Source organism: Haliaeetus albicilla, chromosome 1, assembly GCF_947461875.1.
Source record: "Haliaeetus albicilla chromosome 1, bHalAlb1.1, whole genome shotgun sequence".
Taxonomy (NCBI): Eukaryota; Metazoa; Chordata; class Aves; order Accipitriformes; family Accipitridae; genus Haliaeetus; species Haliaeetus albicilla.
In genome coordinates this window covers 5,229,830-5,248,347 of record NC_091483.1, presented here as the reverse complement: position 1 = coordinate 5,248,347, position 18,518 = coordinate 5,229,830, and the positions used below count along the sequence as shown (strand labels likewise).

Sequence of the window (18,518 nt, the reverse complement as noted above, 5' to 3'; positions counted from 1 at the left end):
CAGGGTTTTTTTCTTGCTATTGCTTTTATGCAATAAGCTGTGCATGAGCAAAATCTTACTTAGTCATGCTGATCCTCTTAATGTGCCCAGCACAGCAGAATATTGCAAAAAAAAAAAACCTTAAAATTCATTAATTTCACCAGGCTGTCCCTTTACGTGAGGCTAAGTACTAGAATATAATCTTCTTGAGTCTGTGCAGTTGCCAAGAGGTAACTGGTGTGTGAACGTACCAAATAAAAGCTGTTGCAAAGGTGTTCTAATGGTCTAGAAGTCTGGTCAAATTTTCTGTAGACGTAACACAATTGCATATTGTTTTAATTATGTTTCAGTCGCATGTATAAAATCGATCCTTCAAGCTTGAAATGACCTGCTTTTGATTCATCATGTAGAGGCACATTTTAATTCTTCAAGAAGTTTAATAACTTCATGCATTCATTGTTTAAGTAATTCCTTAAATCCTGAATGCTTACACGAGCAACTTCACTGGCTTATATTTTCTTTTATTGAAATATATTACAGGAAATACCTTAGAGCCTACTTCATTATGTTTCATTGTAAAAAGCCGTGTGCCTCGGAAAGAAAGAATACCAGTCTGTAATACTTGTTTTTAAAGGGAGACCTAAATTCTTGCCTTGAAAAATCGCAGTCAGTATCTCTCAACTTCATTGAAAACACCAATAGGTGCTCCCATTCTGCTGCTGAAGTCAGCGAGAAAAAGATTTCCCTTCTTCAAGGATCAGTGTAATACCAGGATTAAAATAAAGTTAATTAAGAAAATGTGGATTCATCAGTATTTCCACCACAAGTTAAGATAATGTGGAAGGTTGGATGTTTGCTATGCACAGGAACGTTTTCAAACCACAGTCTCCTCTGGATCTACAGTTGTGAGAACCTGCAGCAGCTCCCAGTGGTTACACAACTTTGAGGATGTTTTTAGCATAATCAAACACCCGCAATGCCACTCGTAGTCTGGATAAAACAAGAATGCCCTTAATTTCCAAGAATTAGATTTTTAAATTTATTTTTGGTGTACAAAGATGGAACTGCGAAAAGATAGAGCCAAGATCCAAATTGGACCCCGTGGAGTTGCGCAGCTGTTTGTGAAATGCTCCGTCGTTTCAAGAGGCCCTACGGGTTCATAATGAATATAATTGCTTTTGGTGTTGGCGGTTAGGTTTGACTCTTTTGCTATAGTTGCTCTATTAAAATTTTTTCACTGATGATGCCAGGTGATCTACCTCAGTGAAAATGTATTGATTTTCTGAAAAGTCCATTTCAGGAAATATTCTTGCACTGTGTTTTTACATACGTTTGCTTATAACTTCATTGCTATACCTGTAAGTTGCCTCTCATCCTGCTGACATAGCTTAAAGAGCCATGTAAAGTTGTGAAAAGGTTCAAAAGAGATCTTTCAGAGACCCCTGGAAGAATATTGAAGTAAAGAAGGAATTAAGTTGTTTGTTTTTTTTAAAGCTAAATTCTTCAGGATTTATGTCAGCTTGTTGCCTACACACCATTGACAATTCATCTAAAATATCTGTTGACTTCATATTTGAGGGCTTACATCATTAAATTATTGAGCTTAGTAGGTCAAATGGTGCATATTCAGGAGATTTAAAGACATTTTCACAGTTAAAAAAAAAACCAAGAAAGAACAGCTTAACGTCTATTTTAAAACTGCTAAACCTGTAGAAATTCCAAAAGCGTGAAATGAAAAACATTGCTGCTTGCTATGCTTGGTCTGCATCGAAGGGAAACTTTGTGATGGATATAAAGTTAGCTTTTAACCGGGCTCCTCCCAAAACACTGTAATTCAAAAAAGCCAGAGAGCTGTACAGCAAATGCTGCTTGCACAGGAGTTAATGGTCTCCCTGAGAAGATGTTGCTATCCTGCAGAAGAAAATAAAAATGGGAATTTCTAAAATGCAGATTTCCCTGCAAATGCAAAGGCACATCCACGCTGCTGTTTTCCAGTGAGGAAAGGAAGGAAGACAGTATTTTGAAAGGTTTCTCCTCGATCTCTTTATTCTGTGTATGATGTTTTCAGTTAAAATGGGTTGGAAAAGTGGACTTTCCTGTGCCTGTGGGGGCGTTGGGGTGAGAGTGGTCAGAAAACGGCCAGAAATGATAAAGTGTATAATGAGACAATTTGGGGGGTTCTATCCAAAAAGTTGCATGACCAGCTACACTTTTATTCCTTATCAGAGCTGAAACATTGACTTTTTTGTTTGTCTGGCATGGAAAGTCAGAAACCTCTCTCTTTGAACAGGGAATAGGGGCACGAGCAGAAGCCCCGGGTATCCTGCGAGGGCAACCTGCGGCGGCGAAGAAAACCGTAGGGAGACCTCAAAATCAATAGCAGCAAGAGAAAAGGGCTTGGTCTGAGCCCAGCAGCAGAAGCGGCAGCACAGGTAACTGTCTTAGAGAATCGAAGCCTCGGTTTCTTGCTAGATCCAGATTTACGCTGAGCCTGAAGGCTTTTGGTTTTAGAGAGAAAGTCCGACAGCTAGCAAGCGTGCCGTGTACTGCATGCTTTCACGTGGAGGAGGGAAAGAGCAAGTTAAGAGAGAAATTAAGGTAGTTTTTTGATTGCCGTTTCAGTGACCAAGAGAATATTGAAAGGGCCAAATTTAATGTTTTGGGGAAAAGGAAACATAGCAGGAATTTCTATTACTACGTTTCTCTGCTTTCTGAAAATTCTAGTATGGGTTGAGAATATAACCAGGGAGATAAAATACTTGCCAGGTTTAAGAGAGAGAGCTCTAGTTAGACAGTCACCTCGCACAAATTGCATTATGGCGAGATAGCTTTATTAGAAGAAAACAAAGATTTGGCAATGTGGTTATACGTGTGAGTAAGAAAAATGTGCTGGAAAGCACTGACAAAGGAAAGGAGCACGTGAGGGAGGAAAAATAATATTGATCATACCGTAAAAGCGCGTATTATAAAAACAGCGCCAAAGTCAGTCAAGGAATGAGAATGGAAAGGTGGAGAAAAGCTGTGGAAGACACGGCAAACCGCGAGGCTGGAGCTGTTGGTGGTGCAAACGGAAGACTATCTCTGTGTTATCCCTACGAAGGAGACGCTTCCAGCGGGATCAGGACACGCTTGGTCTTTCTGGAGGACGTGGGAAATGGGAGTTTTGGGGCTGGTGCAGCGCTGCGCCGTCACAGGCAGCTCCGGGAGGTGGGATGGGATGGGATCAGCTGGTGGTCGGCACAGAGGGACTCGTCGTCTCCTGAAAGGCTGCTACGTCCTTTTAATTATTTTTCAGTAGTCTTGACGTCTGTCTTCGCAATCTAGGTGTCAAGAGTTCTGGGGTATTTTTCCTGTCATTCTAGGAGTGATGCTGAAAATACTCTGACATTTGGGTAGTTAGGTGTGAATGAAAGGTTCTGGGTACAACCTCTGTAGCTCTACAGCAGTGATTTAACATCTCTTAGGCTTATATTTCTACTAAATAGAGTTGATAATGAATTTTCTGTGAATAGGCTTTCAGTTTGCTTTGCTTTTTTCCAGAGGAAAATGCATTTTCTCTCAACTTTACATCTTCAGAGGGGATAATATAATTTTTCAAGTGTTATTTCTATTTCTGTTAAAACTTCTTGGTGAAAATATTTTACTTAAATTCGATACTAGTATCTCTATCTTCCTAATGCACTGACGTGCTTCTGCCTCTTACCAGCTTTTTCAGGGAAAAGCTGCACTGGAAAGATGTTTGAAGAAATGTGCTAATATTTGGGGGCAATTTCACATTGCCAAAAAGTACTTTTAAGTTCACGTGAACATAGTTTGTTTTCCCTGTAACAGTTTTTGTTTATATTAAAATCAAACTTCTTCAAGAAGTTTGAAAAAAAAAAAAAAAAAAAAGAGGAGCTAGGCACGGGAAGGAACAGTATACACATTTTTTATTTCGTTAATTTTTGGTTGTTTGGGCAGTTTAGATGCATGCATTTTTTTAATTATTTTTTTTTTTTTTTTCAAAAGCCATTTTCTAGCAAAGACAGGCCTGAACATCCAGCACGTGTCAGTACAGTCAAAACCTCTGATTTCCCCATAAAGCGATGAGGCCAGGCTGTTACTGAATTTGTCTGACTCGATACAACTGCCATGCAATTAGAGTAATTTTTGTGAGGCATACTTACTTTTGGGGAGGGGGTTTATTAATAATTGTCATAAATGAGTCTCTTTGGACAGCCACATACATGAGCCATGCTCCTGTGTATGATCTTCAGTTTCTCCTGTAGAATATGATGGATTTAGTCAAAGGTGAAATAGTTGGTTTTCTCTTTGTATTTAATTGTCAGTTTCGGTAGGTTTGGCAGAGAATATGCTTAAAACTTTCAGAGGTGTCTCCAAGTTTCTTTTGAAAGAGGTTATTTTAAGAACTGCTTGGTTCAACCATGTTGGTGTTTCTGGTTTTTTTATTGCAAAATTTCAAGCCTATAGGCTTGGGGGTACACTAATATTTATGGCGGGTTCTTACCTGTGTAAAGATGTAGGCAGTAAGAAATATTTATTAATACTCAGTTGTTTAACATTTACAGCTATTTACATTTAAATGTTGGGTTTTTTCTTCTGAACTGGGGAGTAGAAAGAGTCATATCTGACAGAGAGGAACATTGCTCACAATGCATCAGCTTTCAGCCAGGAAAAAAAAATCAGTTTATGCTTAATTTTTAGGTATTGGTCTAGCTCCTTGCGTTTCTATAGGGTTCACTGGCTGCCTACGTTAAAGCACATCAGTTACTTTTCTGTATTTTCTCTGTATTGTATAATGCAGCGGAGGAGTAATACATCTCTCTGAAGATCAGGGGAAAACTCCGGAAACAGGAGTAATAATAGAGGGATGTCAGAATAAGCACTTTACCAGTCCTATATTGTTAGTCTAGATTATTTTGTGACCACTTCTGAAGAAAATGCATCAGAATATTATAAATTATATGTGAACAGAAAAGAAAAACTATTCTCAGCAAACAAATTTCTTAAAATAAATTCTCTAATAAGCCTCCAGTCCTGGATGGTTGTTTTCTTATGATTTTAATTGGCACGCTTTAAGGACTCAAAGCTCAATGTTGGTTTAAGAAAAAGGCTGATTATTGCAATTAATACCATCCATGGAGCACCAGAATAAAAGTTTTGGGGTTTATTGCTTTCTGTTTATTAATAAAATGCATTCAAAGTATTTGAAGTTCAACACAACAGCATATTACATTGACTTGAAGTACTGTACCTCAGAAATTAGATATACGTACAAAAGACATGCTGCCATTTAAACCAGCACATCAGGAAGGAGCCTTACAACACCTGCAGGAATTGTTTAGCGATGTAACATTTTCAGGTAAGAAATAGTTTCTGGATGGTGGTACGAAAACGCACGTGTGTCTTTTTCCTGATGGAATCCAGCACAGAAGAAACTCTCGGGCACCCATTTTGGGACAGCCCTGCATGTGGGGGTTTGCCAGGCTGCGCCTTTTCAAAGGGCAGTGCTTTTTTCCCTTCTACCCCATCTTAGTTCCTCTCTGCTTCTAGTGTATCACTAGTACATTGAGTTTGCTCCAGCAGATGAGAAAAAGAACCAGGATTTTTCCTATTAACTTAAGGTAGCGGTTTTTGCTAGTTACCAGTTTATAGTGATGTAAAGGTAAGTAATGGCTTATCCATGTTGGAGAGTAGTTGGTTCAAGAATTATATTCATAGTTCTGATATAAATAGCCTGAATTTACTAATCGTTCTTCTTCACTATGGCTAATTTAATAAAACATATGTTAAATGTAAATAAACATACTTGAATTCAGGCACCTGGTGTGCTTTTAACAACTATGTTTTCTTTCAATTGAAAAAAATAAGCTTTCCCCTTTCATCAAGCTGGTCCAGCATTATACAGTATTGTTAATGGATACAGACTTCTTGCTGAAAATATTTAACCTCAGAGTTTGTAGGGAATTTAGGCTTTGTCGTTTTGCTGTCATGATTAAAAAAAAAAAAAAAAAAAATCACAGTTTTTCTTCCATAAAAGGAAAAAAAATATTTAAGCATGTTTTTCTGAGCTGCACATGGAGAGCTTTCCATTTTACCAGTTGTAGATGCAGGCATTTGGTCTCTATGCTCCGCAAAACATGTCAGCAGCTGGGTGCATTTTAATCAATAAAAAGGCTGCAGAGAACTGTCTGTCTGTAATATGATCATATATATATATGACCGTAAAAACATTCTTACTCTTTGGAAAGGATGGGAGTAGGGGGCTGGGTTGATATTTGCTCACGGTATTACCATAAGCATATTTCCACTCTAGCTGGCAAACGTTATTATTGTTATTGTGGAAATTATTGCAATTATTTTATTTGCTTGGTAAGTAGTTTGCTGGGTGGAAGTGCTTGGACTTTAAAGAAGCCCCACTGCTTTTGCTTTGCATTTGTACCTAGTCCTGTGAAAAAGTCCTACGTACAAGCTTTTGAAAATGCGAGCTCCTAAAATTTCACATTGGTAAATCCTGATTTATGATGACACAAGGGCAGGATTTTTATTCTCTCTCTGCTGTTGGTAATATTGCAAGATTATTGCAAGGGAGGACTCGGGCACAGGAGCTCATCAGCCAGGCAGGGAACAGGACAGCCCAGCATACAAGGAACAGCCGGCAAGGGACTTCCTAGGAAGCGCAATAAAAATTGTTTTTTTTGAAAAAGGGAATTTTCTAGCATCACGGGCAACACCGTGGGCACTGAGAGCACCCGCTTGAGGTCGAGGCCAGGGCTGCTGTCTCATGCATGGCTCAGACCCCAGCTGAGTGACTTCAGGGCAGCTGCTAGAAACTTTGTAGGTCCCCTGTAAGGGCAAAGATGGCAGAAAGCAACTTTATTCTAAATGCAGTTTCAATAAGCGATTCAAGTGTGTAGTGCCAAGGAGTCTGCATTATACAAAGTGTTTGGCAAGCCTATCTGCTGGGCCGCTTGCTTACCTAACGGGTGTTTTTCCTTCGTCTCCGATGGCTACTGTGCAGTATAAACAAGTAATAGTATGTCCCTGCAACTGTCTGAGCAGAGAATGTAAATATCTACCATTGATTCTTCCAGACAGCGGCAATCAGAAGCGCCCTGAAACTGCATGATGCGCGCTGTTGAGTACCTCTGTTTTTGTGAAGTTTAACTTGATCTCATCATTTATTTCACTTTTGAAAACACGCTTTATATTTTACTGCTGAAAGAAAATGCAGAGTGTAATAAAAAGCTGGGGGTGAATAGCAGTGGCTACCCCTGTTGAAGACACTGGATATTAGGCAAATCTTCTTAGCAATAAGGGCAGGTAGATCAATTTTTAAAAGGCTGGCAATGAACACTCCATCTCTTTAAATCTTGAAAGCTGGGTCTGAACACCTTAGCTGAATATACATTCTACTTTAGCCTAAAAGTTTTTAGATTTGATGTAAGAATTACTGCATGACATTTGCTGGCCTCTGTTATATGGAAGGTCAGATCTGTCGATCACACTGATCCCTTTGGGTCTTAAAATCTTTAAATCTGTTGCAGGGAAGCTAGCTGCCAATTAACTTTTGTGCTTGGAGTACAGATCTTCAGCTGAGAGCTTCATATGCCTGTCCTGATTTACCTTCAATTCCTGGAAGAAGTTGAGAATGATGTTTAGTTGCTTTCTAGCCGCACGGGACTGTTTTTCATTTAATTCCTGTTTTTTTCATTACAACTTCTGGGTCCGTAGTTTTCATCTTAATTATTTGCTGTAAGACTTTGTTTTAGTTCTGTATCGTTTCAGTTTACAGGATAGTGAACAAGGCATGTGGACACTCATGCTCAACTCATCCCTAAGTAGTAGGATTAAAACAACGTGAAGTTGTTTTGTTTATTTGCATTTTTAATCTGCATTGGGTGCTACTATTAATACTAGGGTGTTTTTTTTCTGTGTGTTTTGTTTGTTTGTTTTCTAGTGCCTTTGATATATCACGCTTTATATATTGCTGAACCCCTTCTTTGTCCATTAACAGCAGCGCAGCTCCCTGATGAATTGGGACGAGCTTGCTGATTCAGCTGACAGAAGGAAGAGAGGATTCATTTTTGCCAGCAGCACGGAGTTATGTTGGCTTCAGATGAGAATGACCTAACATTTGTCATCTATTGTTTATTCTCTTGTCCTCTGCTGAAAGAGGAGATCTTACTGTGGATGGCTCGACTGGAGTTTTTAATGTTTGTGTCACGGCGTATTTATGGAGTTGTTTTGCACTTTGTAGGGAAGGTACTGAGGTTTATGCAATGATCCTTGGAGATGTTGTGTCTTCGGCGAGAAGGTTTTCACGGGAGAGGAAAGAGGTGATGGTGTTTACTGTCAGCTTCACCCTGGATCCCTGGTATGAGCCACAGCCCAAGGCTGTCGAGCAATTGCCTAACAAGCATCAAGAGCCCAAACATCTGCTCTGAAACTGCGTGGGAGAGGACAAAACATCCCAGGTAGTCAAAAATAGCTTGAGACAAGAGGAAAAACTGTAAGTTACGCAGTATATGTAAGTGCCTACGTAACGTTCACTCTCTGGAGCAACAGAGACGATATTCATGGTCACGAGACCAAATTCAGGTCTTACGACAAACGTCGTTCTGCTGTTTTACTGCTCATATGTGGTAATATATGCCAAGTGATTGCAGGCCGGTGAATTATATAGACAAACATCCTTGCAAAACACCCCAGTGTTATAATTAAGGATGAAGTGCTTTTTTTTGCGCATATATTTTGTGAGAAACAGGTCAGTCTGCAACAGCAACCCGACAAAGGATTACTTCAGACCATAAGGTAAGAGGGAAACGTCTCCTGGAGAAGCAGCAGGAATCTTTTTGCTTGAAAGTACAAAACAAGATAAATACCATGTTACCTTTTGGGTCAACGGCCTGTGTAGACTTCTGTCAGGACTGTTTCTAACATTTATGCATACCGCACAATTTAGGATCATATAGCTTTTTTTTTCCTTTTTTTTTTTTCTTTTTTTTAACCTTGCTGTTCAAGATAAACTGTAGCAAAATGGGATAGCGTTTTGATTGCTGTAATCATACCTACCACACTTAAACGTTCTGAAGTGTTCTTCATCTCCTAATTTTCAGCTATCAGTAGCATTTATGACCCACTTTTCTCGCTCTTGAAATCATAGCTTCTGAAACAGAGCACCATAAGAGGTTGTCAGCAGCCTTTTAAACTGAACTCCTGTTTTTCAGCATCTCAATATTTTTTGCCTCTTCCTTTAGGGGAGAAGAAGGGAGGAAGCCGTTTTGGATCATGACTGCTCCTTATTCTCTCCGGACTATTCTTAAATAAAAAAGGTGCTAAAATTTTAAGGGTAACATTAAAAAAAAAAACACCCTTAGAAAATTATTCGGCCAATTCCTTCTTTAGTTTAATGGGCACTAACTATTAATTGTCTTTGAAAAATCTAGCCTAAACTATTAAATGTTTTTTTTCTCCTCCTTTATTTGTCAAGTATTTTACCAACAAATTTAGTTAAACTGACCACAAAAGAACCTAGAAATTGGAATACAAAAGAAATTGGATTTTTTTTGACAGATATGAATATGCTAATTAGCCTTCAAAGCAGCCATGTTAAAAAAAACCTAGTACACATCTCTATTGCTTTTTATTAAAACTAAAGAATGAGAAAAATACTAAGAATAGATAATAAAGCTTTCAGCATATTGAAACAATATTGGTAAATCTTACTGATATGCTGTTTATAAATAAAAAGAAATATAGTGCTGAAGTTATAATGAATCTGCATTGCTGAATCAACCTCTGGTTGTGGGAACAAGGCAGTTTATACTATTTTCTAGAGCTATTTAAATTGTTTCCTTTATGCCGTATGGTTTTGCGCTAGCATTTTTTTTTTTCAAGTTCTGTTTTTGCGGGTCTGCTTTCTCCTTGTTTCTTATTTGAGTGCTGAGGACCATCTGAGTTAAAACCATTAACTTTCACATCATTTTCAATCAAGACCTTTGCAAAGCGGCCAATTTCACAATGGCTTTTAATGGAAAATATAGATTGCTTCATATTTGATTTAGACCTCACCCCCATGCTTGTTTTCTTTTTCTCCCCTCAGGTTATAAAGCTTTGCATGATTTTTCTCAGTCTTTTCTTGGTATGAGCATGTAACATGGACAATTGGTCTGCCTCTAATTTCTAACTGCTCTGAAAGTCATTAATGTTATTTCTAGTGATGTACTTGCAGTTGATATCCTGAAAATTCAAACATTCAGTGGAAAATCCTGGCTCTACTGGAGTTATGGAAAAATGTCCGTTGAGTGAGCATTTTTTGCTATACATCTAGGCATGCAGGTCTAAATATAATTAAGTGTTAGATCCCGATTTGTCTCCAGCTCATCTTTAATAGAAATATTGATAATCTTTAATAGAAATAGTAACTGTAGCTGTTACAGCTGCTATTTTACAAACTGTTAGCTTACTTTTTCCAGGGAGATTCTCCTATATGGGATTTTCTCCTGAGCCAGTCCAACTGAAGCAAAAGCAACAGTCCTGTTTAGTGATCGTATTTAAAGAATTGGGACGCCAACTCCTTTTTTCACTGGTGTCAGAGCCAACTTCTGCTGAGCCAGTAATAGCACCTGAAGCCAAGAGAGTTTTATAGGACCCGAGTTTCCTTAAAAGCATTTCCTAGTGTTATTACTGTCTTTTATTATTGCGTGCATTTTAAAAATATATTTTTCCGTAGTATCCAGACACTGCAATATTTACCTAACTATTAAACTAACAGTACACAATACATGAGCAAGTGACAATACGGTTTTGACGGATGGGGTAAGTTTTTACTGCAGAAGAGGTAAATTCTACTTGCTTCACTTACAGCTGTTGTCACTGCCTGAAAGGAAGAAGACACAGAATAAAAAGGCAGTGAAGAGGCCGTATAGATATGATTTTTCTTCAGAAATGATTTTGTTGTTCTTCTGGGCTGCAGCTGGAAGGAAGTGTTGCTCTTTTTGAACACATAATCTAAATGCATCTGGAAAAGTGAAGGTAATGAACTCGGGAAAGGGTTTTTTTCAAACGCTCATACTGAATATGACTAATATTTCTGACTGCATCATTGAGGCCTTATGTAACAATGGAAACCCTATTTAATTTGTGTCATAGCTTTGCTCTCAGAGCGCTATTTCCAAGGAGTCGTAACACAGTAATGGGCAGGGCTGGTGATGGGAGTGATCCGTTTCACCCGTCATGAGTTTTTGGATGTTGTATTTGGGTGTAATTTATAAAAGTACTGGTTTTCCCTGCTACAGATGTGCCTCCCAGCTTCAGCAGATCTAACACACAGTTACACTTCTCAGCCTACCCACACCCAAACACAGAGTTTGCATGCAGCACGGATTCAAAAGAAGGGGAATAGAAATTGTTGTCTAAATAAAAAGAGAGATAAAGAGAAAAAAAAAGAGAAAAGGAGAAACTAATATGGCCCAGGGGTCCTTCTTATTTTACAGAAGGCTTCTTCCACAGGCTCTTTTTGTGATTCTTTCGCTTCGTTTTGACGTCCTGTGTTTGCCAGTCACCTTTTAAATTTTGGCCTGAGAACATCCTCAGGAGGGAGGGTTCAGTGCAAAATTGATAGAGCCGTGCTCAGAAGAATGGTAACCGGAGACAATCTCAGTATGAAAGTCCTCTTTCACCCACTTCCCAATTTGTACTGGGTATCTTATGAACATGATGGTGATTTTTCTCTTTTTCAGTCACACAGTGTTTCAAAAAGATGGCCAGCATAGCTGCTTAGGTTTTCTGGAATGTGGGTTGTTGGCTTTTCTTCATTTCCCCGGTAAAAATCTGATGTCACAAAAGCATTCAGAGTGTACACAAACCTTGAGACAAAAGAGCAGATTTGTTTATTGAAAATCATAACCACGTTACTTTTAGCAGCAGGGAAAATGCAGCGGCAGAAAATTATTCAAAGCCCATGTGTCCTGACTGCAAAGTCAATTTGTAGGAATACGGAGCAGAATAAGCAAATAGACTCACTAGACAGCAGTTTTCATCTTCTGCTCTTTTATTTAATTATTTTTATTTAATCCTGTTTCAAAGACAGAAGTCCCTTCAGCTTCTCAAAGTGAGCATATGGACAATATATGGATATCACAACTATGTCTTAATATCCAGCTGCTATTTGTGTGTAAATCGGGAATGGCTGCATAGCTGGCTGGCTGGAATACAGTGAATGAAGCTGGTGCTTACATAAAAATATTTCTGAATGCTTTTAGTCAACTACCTTTTAACTTGGATAGTTGCTGATCCTTGCCATAGATTGTTGAGAAGTCAAGATAGCAGATAGAAAGCAGTTTGAACTAATGGAAGCATGGAAACTGTCTAGAGCGGGGGAGAAAGGAGCTGGCTCTTTCTTCTCTGCCTTTACCGGTTGAGGATTGGGTGGATTGGGGTCGTAAAAAGTCTGGGTGGGTTTAGCATCCTTGAAAATGCCAGAAACGGAGTAATTGGATGACCGGTACAGACTGCAGACGGGGCTCTTCCGTCACTGCCCTCAGTGAATGAAATTCTTTTCCTTCTACGTTCAAATCTAACATAGACGTTTTGATTTTACTGTAGATGGTTTCACCTTTGAGCTAAGAAGCAGCCGGAGTGATAAGGTATGTATAATTGGAGCAAATCATTCTAGTCCCTTCTAAAGGCAATGCATTATGCATGCACAAATTTTAAAAAGGACAGTTATAAAGACACATCTCTAAAAAATGCTTTTGTAGTGAATAAAACAAAATGATTTCTTCACGCTCCTCTGCAAAGTGGGTGGCTACAAAGCATGTGCATAGATTTCTGGAGATACAATACAAAGGGGACGATAATAATAACCTTTTTCTGTCGCCAGAGAGTCTGCACAAAGATTCCATCAGCATTTTGCACAGTATGATAAAAAATGCATTAAATCCTCAACATCAATGGACGTTCAAAGTGAAACAGAATCAAGCACAATAAGGTACCCATAAAGAAAGGAAATAGCTAAATGATATTAAGGAAGCCAAGATAACTGCAAAATTAACAACACAATAGCTTATAGAGTCTGCTTCTGCTAACAAAAGACAATCTTTACCACCTAGCATCTCCATTCAGTCCTGGAAAGAAAAGGTAATTACATTTGGGAACGAACAAAATAGTAAAAGCATGGTTTTACAATGACAATTTAAAATTTGAAGTTAAGATACTTGAACTCTGACCTCTCAATAAAAAGAGAGACTTCCTGTCTCTGCTGACACCACGATGCTGAATGATGCCAAAGGCCATCTGAAGTCGAGAATAGGTCCCTGACTACATTTCTTGATTTATTATCGTCCTCGCATCGATGACTCGATGGGTGTTCTTGGGGGGAGACATTTGCAGGCTGCCTTGAAGTGGGCAGAGCCCTTGGGGCATGGTTGCACGCAGCACGGAGGGAGCCACCAGGATACGGTACATCTGTACCGGCTGGAAAAGGCATGAAGGGATTTCCTGGAAAGTGGGATCCTTTCTGGAAAGACTCCCCTATCCCTTGCCGAAAAGAAAATCTGGAAAGGTTTCTGCAAGTGCTGTGGCAGGACATAACCACGGAGCGCACGTCACCTCTGGGAACCAGAGGTGGTCTGAAAGCTTTCCGCAGTAGGACAGTGCCTTTGCGCGTTATTGCGGGCTTCTTCCAGAGAGCAGAAGCTGATAGAGCCAGGCACGGGTTTCAGTGTGAAAGCTCAACTCTTAAGTCACAAAAAAGAAATCAGCCTGGGGGCAGGCAGGGAAATGCAGGAAACACAATTCTTTTTGACAGGGCAGTCCATTAGCTGGCACAAAGGTCTCCCAACGGGAGAATCGGGAGCCTCCTGTCGGGCAGCTCTGAACCTAAGCAGGAAAAATCCTTTATTAGCAACAGATGGAGAGTCAGCCCTAAGAGGTCTCCCCCATGACAGAAATCCCCTGTATCGGACTCGTAGCTGACCTAAGCAAACTCCTCCTGTTGACTAGAGGTCTGTCAATGTGCTCGCTGAGTAGTTAGCACCGATGAGGTTGTTTTTGCTAAGACACCGTCCAGCTGTAAGGGACAATAACCACAAGCCTAAAGCATCCACAAGCTGTAAACTACTCAGTCCAAAATGGAGTGGTGGCTTAAGTCTGCTTTTAGCTTAAAATATTCACGAATCTCTAAAATCCGAAACCCAAAGGTTTTGAGCTCAGCTACCGCTTTTCTGTGGGAATCGTGTTCTGGAGACTTTTTCCCATGGAAGTCTCCTGCTTTGTATTTGTGGTTGAAGCCAGCTGACACAGAAATATTTTGGGGGTTGCTTTTTGTTATTTTGCCGTTTACAGCTACACATTTGTCTTCAAAGGCAAAGGTCAGAGGCTTGTATTAACTAGAAATAATTCAGAAACATATATCTCGGAGCTCTTCAAAAGCCAGAATAATAAAGAACAGGTGAAAAGAATTGCAGAAAAGGAGGTTAAGGAAGATAAGAACTATTTTGATATTTATTTTTTTTAGACTTGTTTCTATTATCCGCTTCTCTTACATACAGAGAAGTTTTAAATCAAGTAAATTAAACCTTAGCACAGTTCACCTTTAAACACAGTGCATAGGTAGAAATGGTTCCTGAGGTCACTGTGCTTACTGCAGCAGCCCAACAAGAGCCAATGTAATTTTGTTTAAATTCAAAACGTGTTCTGGCAACTCATGCCATCTGCGAACCCTCTGGCTAAGAGTCAGGTCTGCAAAAATAATATAAAGATGCAACTCCTGGCTTCTAGTATGATTTTTCACCCCTTCAGATGCCTTCAAGAGCTTTTGAACTGCCTGAAATAAGTTCTCTAATGACACAAGAAAATAGCTAACGCATGCAAGGGCGGGGAGAGAGGCAGATTAAAAGAAAAAAGGGAAAAAGCCAGTCAAAGGGAGGAGGATAGAGACAAGAAAAGCAGAAGGCAACAGGTTCTCGCCGAATTTCGGGGAGGAGGGTCTGTTGCTGTTCATTTAGTTGTTGGAATGTAGACAGGGGGATGGATAGGGGAAAGATCTTGTGGAAAAGCCTGGAGCAGGAGGATGATGTTACTGAGCTGGGGGCTTGAAAGATAGTGATACCGATTATTTTATCGATAAAGTATTAGAGACGTATTTAGATATTCTGATGTAGCTTCAAATGTTTTTGGCAGTTCTGCGGTGTTTGCATCCCTTGTGAAAAAAAGGCAAACCCACCGTGAGTTCCTAGGCATTGGTTCATGTGCCAAAAAAAGAGGTAGTCTCCTTCATTTATCCTTGTTTTGTGCTTATGCACTCACGTTACAACATGATGAATTAACCACGTCTTACAATGCTACAGGTTGACTACATCAAATTGGATGAGTGTAAAATATTTCAGTGCAGTAATTACCATATGTTTCAAAAAGGCTTTTCTGCATATGATATAGTACATGTATATATTACCATGAGTAAAGAAGAAAAAAGAACATTAATACATGATTTTTAAGATGAAAAACTTACATGAGAAGCAGAATAACAATTCCAATCAATAATGAAAAGAGAAAATATGGGACAAAAATACAGAGAGCCAAAAGTCAGTGTTGGGCAGAGCGGGAAGTGAGAGAGGCAGAGATAACGTAGCGAAGGCCTTAAAAAAGTTAACATACGGATGTTGAAAACGGTCTGTTGAACCAGGTGTACATCCCTGAAGAAGGAAGCAAGTGTCTTGCAGGGTAGGTGCATTTATGCCTTATTAAGAACGCGAGCTGGGGTCACGCAGTAAGACCCTACCGGCCACCACCTACGGTGATGGAAACAGAGCTGCATGCCAGTGGGAATTCGGTGCCTGGGAAGATGGTTGAAGTGATCAGAGTTTTGAGTTAAAACTCTGAATAATATCACTGTGGGAACTTGCAGCAAGAAGTAGTATGCATACGAGTTCAGCCTTGCATGGACAGAAAGAGGTGTAAAGGTGTCCTCAGTCTTCCCATGAAGGGCCAGGCACAGCGGGGCAGGGGAGGAAGCATGTTGAGAGAACGAGGCATACCCTGTTACTTAGGTTTTGCAAATGCAAATTGCACCCACAAAGAGGGATCTTGTCTTTTTTTAAGCGTTTGGTTTGCAGTGTTGGAGAATAAAAATTAAGAAGGAATTTCAAAGCATCATTTTGATAAAATGAATGTGTGGGAGCAAAGAGGATGGTAGGATTTTAATTTGCAGCTTGAATCATTTTAAAAATGAAAAGCTGAATATGAAATTACAAAGGCGGGAGAGGTTGTATGTAGGTTTTTTTGTTTGGTTTAGAAAGGATTTCCGCCCTCCCCCCCCCAGTTTGGACTACAGATGGGTCTCATGGGATTTGCTTTCAAACATAAGGGGGAGATACTCGGGCTTTCAGATTTCATTACCACTTTCTTCATTATTGTGCCTTGAGGAGCTATAAATAACACATGGCTAATTTGTGAATATGGCACGTTCCAGGGGATGCGTGTGTTTTAATCAGGGCACCTTCTGACATTTGGTAATTGGTTTATAGATTTGTTATATAATTTCATGATTATTAAGTTGCTAAGAGGAAAAATCTAAATTTATGTCATCTAAAGTCTGCCCCCATTGGATCCTTACAGCAGCTGTGCTCCTTATAGGTCTAACTGAGGACAGATTTTAAGGCAATGAGTACATAAACTGGCATCTCTTTTTTTTATTTCTTACTGCTTGAGTAATGTAATTAGTAGTTATGTTCTTCAGGACATCTTTCTTTTAATTAAAGCTTTTTATTTGTGTGTTTATCACTAAACTGCTTTTAGGAGGTGTGTAAATTTTTTCTGGTGAGAAATCAGTTTTTATGTTGGAAGGTGCATGTTTGTTGCTGGGTGGGTTTTTTTGACCTGTTTATAAGAACAAGTCTTGCAAGTATTCAGATTGTGAGCAGTTGTCTTAGATGCTGCAACAGACACCCGGAAAATCCGTGTGAAGTGGCCATCCGCAAAAGCCATTTTATTTCTGGAGGGAATGTAAGTTATTTAAGTATTACATGTATAACAAATTTCTTTTTTATGGCTTGATCCTTTGAACGGAGACGTTTTTGTGCTAAAATGAGCTTTACTCAGTCCTGGCCAGGAGGCAGCAGTACGGTCAGGTGTCTGCATAAGCTTGCTTTGCTTTGTACTCAAGGACATGGATTTAGGGAAGAAAAGACTCATTTTGTATCTTGTCTGTGCATTTCCCATAGCACACAAAAAAGAACAAGTCATCTCGAGGGGAGAGGATGAGCTGTAACCATGGCAGCTGCATGTTGGACCTTTCCCAGTAAGGGCTTGTGGCCACAAACCAGCAGGTCGGAGCCAGCACCTGAAATTTGTGCGCTTCGTCTGCCAGTGCCTGTCATCTCACCTGGCTGTCGCTCACTTCTCAATACAGACATCTCGCTGAATTGTAGCCACATGGGGGTATCGACATAATTTTCTTTGTATCTATGTACTGGCATTTATATTTATGCATTAACATCATGTGCCACTGGCATATCTACATTTGTTCTCTGAGAGCATTTGCAAATAGATGTTCGATTACCGCCTTTCCTTTCTTCAGCATTCAAAATTGGGTTTATTTTCAAAAACGGTCCTGAGGATGTCTTTTGTGTAATTCTGCTCTCCTGCAGCTGGGGCAGCCAGTCCCTGGAAATGGGCTGGGTAGTGATTTTGAGGCTCCATATGAGAACAGCCTGCCTAAAACAGTAGACATGTGATGTGGATTAATACGAAATATTATGTCCCATCTTTTGTATTATCAAAATCAAAAGTACAGGCAAACTGAAAATTTATCATATTTTAAATTTTAGCTATTGAGTATTCATTTGCTCTTTTGCACAAAATAAGACGTACATACCTGTCTAGATTTACAAAGTTATCTTACTTCTCTGGCTATAGTTATTGCCACATAATGTTTAGGGTAGCTGCTAATTAACTAGTATTTCAGCTATAGTTGTTCATTTATATTATTAGCTCACTGGATGAAGGCAATATGTGAAAAACAGCGGGTTCAGATGTGAACATCTGCTAGTTAGCAGCTAGAAGCAGGCAAGCAGTTCACAGCAAGAAGTTCGTGCCACTAATTTATTTTTTTATTATTCATAAAATACCCCCACACAGACTATGATTTTTAGTGTGCTTTTTGCTAAGCTGGATTGTTTTAGAAATATTTCTGCTTAGCCCATGAACAGGCTGGAACTGGAATTCTGAGTACTTCTATGCTTATATTTTTTTTTTAAGTTATGCTACGCTTAACCGATGCAACATTAGCATTTTGAGACTGATGCCGAGTAAAACAAAACTATAGTAGAAGTCCACTTGCGAACCCTTCTTTCTAGTTTTACTCTGGTTTTGCTGCAGCAAGCATCCCGTCAGCAACAGCCTCATCACCAGGTAACGAAGGTGTGATTTGTTTGCCCAGAGCTGCCCCACCATCTCGCGGGGAGCCCTGCAGATGGGGCTTTTGCTGTCCCATTAGCTGATGATCGCAGCCACCTGTGGCATGTTTTGACATGAAA

General features: G+C 39.5%; 1 long non-coding RNA gene across 1 annotated transcript; it reads left to right on the top strand.

The window, feature by feature from the left end:
- The first annotated feature begins 10,852 nt into the window (after window positions 1–10,852).
- LOC138690729 (uncharacterized) lies at window positions 10,853–18,318 on the top strand. Its single transcript, XR_011329572.1, has 3 exons — window positions 10,853–11,016; window positions 12,589–12,629; window positions 17,205–18,318. It is a non-coding gene; the product is annotated as an uncharacterized lncRNA (long non-coding RNA).
- The last annotated feature ends 200 nt before the right edge of the window (window positions 18,319–18,518 follow it).